Source organism: Echinops telfairi, unplaced genomic scaffold, assembly GCF_000313985.2.
Source record: "Echinops telfairi isolate 266 unplaced genomic scaffold, ASM31398v2 ScPeMD7_2;HRSCAF=8, whole genome shotgun sequence".
Taxonomy (NCBI): Eukaryota; Metazoa; Chordata; class Mammalia; order Afrosoricida; family Tenrecidae; genus Echinops; species Echinops telfairi.
The window spans coordinates 23,220,969-23,230,414 of NW_022103898.1; positions in this window are offsets into that span (position 1 = coordinate 23,220,969).

The window sequence follows — 9,446 nt, forward strand, 5'->3', positions numbered from 1 at the left end:
CATGAGCCCTTGATAGTTTATAAATGGGTATTTTGTCATATCTTGCCCTGTGCGACGTCTTTACTGAACATGATGTTCTTGTCCGGGGACTGGTCTCTCTGTATGTCTAATACGCTGATAGATATGTTTCATAGGATGGTTTTTTTCTTGTTACATTATGAATTCTATTCATTCAACAAACATTTATGGGGTGCCAGCTGGGTGCTGAAGACATGTTGTTATTGTTGTTAGGGGCAAGGAAGCCAATCTATCCACAGGGACCTGATGCAGAGCAGAGCAATGCCGCACGGCACGGTACCACCCACACAATTGGTCCTTCTTTCTCTGCTGTCCCTCTACTTCACCACACATGATGTCCCTCTCCAGGGACCAGTCTCTCCTGACAAAGCATGGAAGATGAGGTCTCTCCATCCTTGCCTCTAAGGAGCGCTCTGGCTGTACTTCTAAGGCGTCTTTTTAGCAGTCCATGGTACTTTCAGTATTCTTCTCCAGCACAACACCTCAAACACATTGATTCTTCTTTGGTCTTTTTAAATCACTGCTTAACTTTCACATGCATATGAGACCATGGAAACTACCATGGCTTGGGCTGGGCATACCTTCGTCCTCCAGGTAACACCCTTGCTTGACAAGATGCTAGAGGGGTCTTGGGCAGCAGATTTACCTAATGCAGACTGTCTTTTGATCTCTTGTTGCTGCTTCCATGAGTTTTGATTGCGGATCCAAGCAAGACAAAATCCTTGACAACTTCAACCTTTTCTCCATTGATCACAATGGTACCTATCTGTTGGTCCAGTTGTGAGGATTTTGGTTTTCTTTACATTGAGTTGCAACCCTTACTGAAGGCTGCAATCCTTGATCTGTATCAGCAAATGCTTCAAGCCCTCCTCACTTTCAGCAAAGTTGTGTCAGCTGCATATCACAGCCTGCAAATAAGCCTTCCTTCAATCCTGATGTCGCATTCTTCTTCATATAACCTAGCTTCTCTGATTATTTGCTCGGCATACAGATTGAATAAGTATGTGAGAAGATACAACCCTGCTGCACACCTTTCCCGATTTTAAACCATGCAGTATTCCATTATTCTATTCACACAACTGCCTCTTGATTCACGCACAAGTTCCACATGAGCACAATGAAGTGTTTTGGAATTCCTATATTTCTCCAGGCTACCCATAGTTTGTTTGGATCCACACAGTTGAATGCCTTTGCATAGTCCATACAGCACAATTTAACATCTTTCTGGTATTCTCTTTCAGCCAGGATCTATCTTGCAATGATATTTCTTGGTGAGTTTCTTCACATTCCCTTCTAATGGATTATTCTTTTGATATCTGAGAAAGCCCTTTTTAGTAACTTGTGTTAAACATTTTTTTCTGTCTCTTACAAATTATGTAGTTTCACATGCGTGCAGTCACTCTGCTGTCCCAGGTACAGCATGGGTTAGTTTTGAAAAGATAGTTGACTCAATCAGTACACACCAATTATCTGCCCCAAATCACTGCTCGCCTTGGGTAAGTTCCTTCACTTCTACAACAATAGAGGGAGGTCGGACTACATGGGGTTTAGCATTCATAGCCCCCCCCCCCACATTTATAGAATTGTACAATTTTCTTTCCCCCTCTTTTTTGTCTTCAGGAGTTCTCTCTCCTCCAAATTTCTTGAAGTCTTGAATACATTCATGGCTTGAATGAAGGCTGGGTGTATACTAGGGAAACACGGGTAAATTATTTTCTCCCCAAAATATTTATAAATGGCTCCCATTCCTTAACATTCACTTCTCAAAGGAAGCCTAGAAATATTCTAGGCTTTGAAGGTAGAAAGGGTGGTGGGGATATGTTGAGACTAAAACTGGTTGCCCAGGTGGTATTTCTGAAATTATTCCATAGCTCACAGAGGCAGAGATCACGTTGAAGGGTATAAAAATTACCATGTTTGTAGTTACTTCTGCACTACAGAGAAATACTTCTGTAATTTTGTAGACTAGTCCTGGCAACACCATATGGTTCGACCTAATGCACACCTGTTTGGCACTATACATTACTGGAAAATACTCCATCTAGACTTTTGAGCTACTTAGAGAGGCACCCTTTTATTGATATTTTTAGGAACTGAGTGTTCAGGAGGATTATAGTTGTCAGCCCCTATGTGCCATGAGGAGTTACAAATTGGGCTGCTAATCTGAAGGTCATCAGTTTAAAACCACCTGCTGCTCCATGGGAGAAAGGGGTGCTTTCTACTCCCACAGCATTACAGTCTCAGAAAGTCACAGGGACAGCCCTCCCCTCCCCTGTAGAGTCATTTTTAATTGAAAGAGACTTGATGGCAGTAAGTTTCACGTTTGGTATGTGTCCTGTAGGGACTTGGACCCTGACCCGGAGCTCTGCTTGCCTCAGAAGAAAGGGCTGCCCATCCGTTTCTGAAAAGCCAGCCATTGAAAATATTATGAAGCACCATTCTTCTTGGATACACAGGGGACCCCCAGGAGCTGGAGTCAACTTGGCGGCATCTGGCTGTGCTGTTGTGAGTACCGTATACTGGGGCTCAAGAGACTCGTGAGTTCGGGTGGACATGTGTATGTCTCCAGGTACCAAGTCCATTGGGGCCAACGCACCACCTCCCCTCCCCGTAGTGCTTCTCACCTTCCATCAATGCCCATGCCTTCACCTGCTCTGGTTCTCCCCATGCCACTGTGTGAGAGGGCAAAGAACTGGCCCCTGGCTGGTTGTAGGAACTGACAGGGCAAAGGGGTTTCCTGCACACTCATCAGATCCTGGCCCTTTCTGGAGTCAGCTCTCCCCAGCGAGGATGTGTCCAAACACATGTCTCCCTGCCCTCTTGGGCCTTTTCCTTTTCCGGTGTTAGTTTAAATGTTTCCACACAGCAAACTTTCTTTTTGGTGGAGATTTTGTTTTTCCTCTTTGCAGAGCCCAGTCAGCAGTTCTGCCTCAGACAAAAGTGTAAAGCAGGCAAAGTTTCCCTCAGCTCCTCCTCCTCGGCTTCCCTTTCAGCAGCCCTCGCCCCAAGTCACCCACTCATTCACGCCAACGTTCTCCAGCACGCACAGCACCCAGGGCACCTGTCTGGTCAGAGAGCTGTTCGTGTCAAACAGAGATGAATTGTTTGGTTTTATAGACTCATACTGAACATTTATGCACCCAATTGCCCAAGAGTTATTATCCGATCTTCTCTTTTCCTCACCACCAACAGCAACAAGCCTTGTTGATTCAACCTTCAACTTCTGCTGGGAATGTGGCCATTTCTCTCCATCACCACCAACCCGATCTTAGTCCCAACTGCCACCATATTTCTTGCTGGCATGATTGGGGGAGCATCCATTCTGACCTCTTTCTTTTCATCTTTGCCCCTTTAAGACCCTTCAGAATTCTACACCGCACAGTCAGAAGGAGCTCAAACCCATCGGATGAAGTCAGAAAGTCTTGCTATAGGGTTTCAGTTCTGCACGCATGTTTGTGTTAGTTTTCCCAAACAACTCTTGTAAAGCAGTCTCTGTGTCCAGTGTCTGGTGGCAGAGAAGTGCGCTCAGCAATACACTTGTCTGAGTCTCCTTAAAGGGCCAGCCACAAAAAGGTCCCATCAAGACAGTGGCTTCTGAGGCTTCTGCGGGGGCAATTGAATTCCAGGCAGAGAGGTCAGCCCAGAAGGCGATGGCTCTTGTTCTGGGGACCTCAACGGGGAGAGCTTTGTAGATTTTTCTTGAAGATCACAGGAAGATGATGGGGGCTTATTATGAATACGTTTTAAGAAAATTGCTTTGGTTGGAGGAAAAAAAAGACCAGGAAATTTGTGCCCCAGAACTTTTTCCACGTCAGGCTCAAAACCGACTGCCATCAAACAATTCTGACTCATGCCAACCCTATAGGACAGGGTGGAACTTCCCACTTGGGTTCCTGAGACTTTAAATCTTTATGGAGTAGAAAGCCTCATCTCCCTGACAGGGGCTGGTAAGTTCCAATCACTGACCTTGATGTTAGCAGCTCAGTGCATAATTAATCACTCCCAGCTCCTTGAGCGCTGAGGCATCCTACTGCTAATCCTCTGTGAGCAGCAAGGCTGTCGATGAGAATGCCTGGCGCGGCCTGTAGATAGAGCAATCTTGAAGCCTGCAACCGGGAAAAGATGGCGGTCGCAGTGAGAACTTTGCAGGAGCAGCTAGAAAAGGCCAAAGAGAGCCTCAAGAACGTGGATGAGAATATTCGCAAGCTCACCGGGCGGGATCCAAATGACGTGAGGCCCATTCAAGCCAGATTGCTCGCCCTTTCTGGTCCTGGTGGAGGTAGAGGACGTGGTAGTTTATTGCTGAGGCGTGGATTCTCAGATAGTGGAGGAGGACCCCCAGCCAAACAGAGAGACCTCGAAGGGGCAGTGAGTAGGCTGGGCGGGGAGCGTCGGACGAGGAGAGAATCAAGCCAAGAAAGTGACCCAGAGGATGATGATGTTAAAAAGCCAGCGTTGCAGTCTTCAGTTGTAGCTACCTCCAAAGAGCGAACACGCAGAGACCTTATCCAGGATCAAAATATGGATGAAAAGGGAAAGCAAAGGAATCGACGGATTCCATCCATCCTACTGCCCTGATCTTGCCCCGCCAGACTTGTTTTTTTTCATTAACCAAATTCAAAGGACATTTCAAAGCAAGTATTTGAGTTCCCTGAGGATGTCAAACTGACATTTATACTAGGTAAATAGGAGAGTGTAGAATTCTTTGGGGGGAGGGTTAGAGAGATGGAAAACATGGCTTTCAGAATTAGTAGACCTAGGTTATGTCAAGAAACAATGGCTCCCTATTGTTTCATAAATGTTTCTATGAGTTTTATAGAAACTCATTTTGATTCACTCTCATGTCAGACCACTTCCCATCACATAGAGCAGCCCCCCTTGCCATGAGCAAAGTGACCAAGAACATCTCTGAGTTATGTTCAAATGGTCTTGGAAAGCGCCACCTGCAAATGATGGATTCAGCTATTTCATGGAAGAGAATTTTAAGCAAGCTCTTACAGGGGAGCTACATGGGATATACTTATTGCTTGTAAAATCAAAGAGGAAAGAATGGACTTAACATGAAAAAGATGCAAACGTGAAAAGATTTGGAAAACTCGAGTACAAATTGGAGACATGTGTACCCAAATGTGCACCAAGGACATGGCTAGCTGGTCTTATTGGAGAAAAAAAAAAAAAGAACCTGTGAGTGATGGATCTCACCAATTACCGTAGCTTGATCCTACATCCTTTGGTCATGTTGTCAGGAAGGGCCAATCCTGGGAGGAGAACAACACGCTTAGTAAAGTAGAGCATCATGAACATGAGCATGCTCAATGAGACAGATTGACCCGGAGGCTGCAAAGATGGGCTCAAATACATCAACAATGGTGAGGACGGTGCATCATTTTGCTTTGTGATAGATTGGTCACCATGAATCTGAAAGAATTCTATTGCAAGGAGCAGCAACAGCATACAGAAAAGAGGCACAGTGCTTCACGGATGCATAGAAATCTCACTATGCACTCAGGAGACCCAGCCTCGGTTCCCAGTCAGGGCACCTCAAGCATAGCCGTTCGTCCTCTGCCAGCAGAGGCTTGCGTGCTGCTATGATGCTCAAGATTAACTAGTAAGAAAGACCTGGTGACCGATTTCTGAACCTCAGCCAATGAAGATCCTATGTATCATGATCTGATCTTGTTCGGCATGGGGTCTCCATGAGCCGGGGACTGGCTTGATGACAACCAACCACAACAATAGCCTATAAATCCAGCCAGATACATACAATTCAAGGGTCATTGTTGTTAGGTGCTACTGAATTGGGTACATATGCTAAAAAGCATTTCATTTTCTTAATATGTAACTTTTGTTTATAGCTTTAAGAGAGATTAAAAAGCCCCACTTAATAAATACGGTCCACTAAAACGGGGCGGGGGGTGCACAAGAGGGATGAGAAAGGGAAAAAATTTGAGAAGGAAATGGGAGAAGCAAGTAGAGAAAAGCAAATGGGAGAAGGCTCTGGTAATTGAGAAAGCAAAGCTTTAACGTATGACCCTTTACTTAAAGAAAGCACGCCCACGACCAGCATTTGTAATAAGCCACAGTTAACTGGTGATGTAAGCACACACATTATTGGACAAGTTATAATGGAGAAAATATCTTACATGCTTTAAGAAGCAGATTAAAGTAAAAAAAGTTTTAAAAAAATAAGGCCTAATGTCTCTCTGAGTGATGGGTTATTTTAGAGTCGTGGTCTTTAAAACACTGTCACACTTTTGTCCTGTGGAGGGGCTGGAGGATTTGAACCACTGTCCTTTCAGTCAGCTACCAGCCCAGAACCACCATACCCACCACTTAAAGGCACAGCCACAAACACCAGTCACATACAGTCCAAAAGGGAGGGCCCATATTACTTTCACAAAAAATAAGCACAGCCTTCTTTATCCTATTCTTTCCCCGTTGCCTTTTAAATGTCATCAAAGTAAGCTGAGAAACTGGCTCAGCAGACACATGCAGGGCATCTCTTGAAACGAGAGCGCACACAAACCTGGGCATGGCTGGGTCAGAACCCCTCTAGTCTCTCTCCTCTCGCTTCCGTTCCTGCCCACGAGGACAAGACTACCTTTGTCCTAGAGCGGAAGGAGCCGCTTGGCTTATCTACTGTGAGCGATGTTTCCTTGGAGTCATGGAGGCAAATTTCCATTCAAAAGGCACAGAACTTCAGAGCCACAAGGACAATCTCCTTCTGAAAAGGTTTAACGAAGCTGCTTTTAAAAATGGTAAAGTTGCAGAGCACCGTGTCTACCTGTCTGTCTGTTCTGCTGTGGTTGCCAGGACACTGGACGCTGAGCCGCCTGTATTTCACAGAGCAGCAGGGTCCCTCAGAGGGGGCGGTTTCAGCAACACTTTCAGGTTAAGACAGACTGGGAAGAGAGATCCGACAATCTTCTTCCAAAGATGACCTGATGGAAACAGCCAGGCACCAACCCCACTGTGATAGACAGCAGGACGGGCCTCTCGGAGACACTCACAATACGCAGGCGCAGCAAACGGCTTCCCGCAGAGCCTGGGGTATGAAGATGGTGAGCAGCCGAGCAGCATCGTGCTCTGCTCGTCACTGAGGCTGAGCGAGCCTGGGACTGGCTGATATTTTGGGAGGTGACTGGACACAGGTGCCAACCTCTGAAAGCGGCACCGTTGGTAATGCAGGATCCTTAGCTTGGCTTGGCACGCTAGGATCGACTACCCACAGAGGCCAGGGCATGACAGCTCCTGTAGGAACTAGGATGGCAGGCACATGGCAGCGAGGACCTCATGTGGCATCACGGGGCAACGACAGCCCCCCAAGCCCCGTTTTTCTCCCAGGCGAGCGTGCAGGCACGGTTGAACACCTCTCTCTCTCTCTCCCCGTTTGCTTTGTTTGAATTAGCTTGTGTGTCACACAAGAATTGAAGGCTGCTTCAAATGTACTTTTCTTCCTTCTGTAACCATCAGACCAGTGTTAGAGCTGATAGGCAAGGGGTTTGGAAGGCTGTGATCTTTTTTTTCTCTTTATTTTAATTAAAAATTAATTAATTTATAGTTATTATCTCCCGTTGCTTGTGAAATATAACAACACAAAGAAAAACAGCATAGCCGCACGGCCCACTGCATGGGCACATTGACGGCATCTCAGGACCCCCTCTGTCTGGGGTTCTTTCTCCCCCTCCGTCCTCTCTCCTCTCCCTGTCCTTCCCTTCAACCCTGGCCTCTTACTAGTCTTCCAAGTCTTTTCCTTGGTTGTGAAAAATCATTATTTTCCCCCCGTTTCCCTTTATAATGATGGTGTCATGAGAATTTATCTTTATGAGATTAGCTAATTTTGTTGATCGTCGTGTCTCCCCTGCTGTGAGGCGCCTGACAAGCTCACCTGTGTTTTTTGTGTGTGTTTTAACAGTTTTATTAGCACTTCATCCACATGTCATGCCATTCAATAACTCAATCATTTCCAGAAGAATTGTAGAATGGCCATCAAATTCAACTCTAGAACATTTTCTTCTTTCTTGTAGTCTTTGTTTTTTAAGGATGCCCAATCTCCCATTGTGTGCATGTACCAGAGTTTATCCATTCCTCCACAGAGGGGGTTTTTGTTTCCATCTGTGTGCTATGATAGAAATTGTTGTGGTAAACATGGCAGTGAATATATCTGCCCATGTTTTGTTCTTTATTTCTTTAAAGTATTTTTCAAATAGAGAGATCATAGGATCATAAGGTATTTCTATTCACATTTATTTAAGGATACATCGTACTATTTTCCCTAGTGGCTATACAATTCTGTAATCCAATAGCAACATATGAATGTTCCAATCTCTCCAGCTTTTATAATTTTCTGCTTCTTTTTTAACTTTGCTAAGAGTGTCAGTGTGACGTGGTATCTCATCATTATTTTTTAATTTGTATTTCTTTTATAGCTCATGAATGTGAGCATTTCTTCATATGATGACTGGCCACCTCGATGTCACTTTTAGTAAATTGTCTACTCACGTCTTATGTCCATATTTTGGTTGGGTTATTTGTGTCTTTCTTATTAAGGTGTTAAAGTTTTCTATGGATTTTTAAAATGACCCCTTTATCTGATATATTATTGTCAAATATTTTTTCCAAATCTGTGCATTCTTTGTTTCCTCTTTCGATGAAGTCCTTTGATAACACAAATGTGTATCATCTTTTTAGGAGGTCTCAGTCCTCTATTTTCTGTGGTGTGGATGTTTTTCTTTAGGATTAGGAGTGTAAGTATACCTTGTATTAGGGCTCTGCAGTTTGTCCCAATTTTTCCATGGCTATGGTTTATGACATATATGTAGGTCGTTATGGTTTTAGGTGTATATTTAGGTCTCGGTTTGAACTGCTGACCTTGTGGTTGGCAGCCCTGCCCATAGCCACCACACCACCAGGGTTCCTCCAACTCCTTCTATGGAAGATCAAAACCATTCTCCTCTTTCAAAACCTCCTCTGTATCTGTGCGCACTCCACGCGAATCGAGCTGTCTTTCCCTGTTTTCACATGTGCAAAGAGACTGGCTGCTGCCTCAGAGACATGGTGGGGTTTTTCCATTCTGTTTTGTTGTAACTTTGTCCCTGGGCTGACCAGACATCCCATGCATTTCGTGTAGATCCAGGAGTGTCGTAAGTGTTCAGGTCATTTGGCACTAGTTTCTCTCAAGCAGGAGCTGATGGCAGGAAAGGAGTAAATCTTGCCCTTGCAAGATCGTGATTTCAAGGTCAGTTCTTGAGTTTTCAGGCAATGATCAATATAATGGACATGAAGAGGGAGAGAAGAGACTATCCAAGACACTGCCCACTCAGCCACCTGAGCTGTATCCATGGACTCTATGTCAGAGTAGCTAGGAGCCCTGGTGGTGTAGTGCTTACGCGTTGAGCTTCGATCCTCCGGGTCAGCAGTTTGAAACC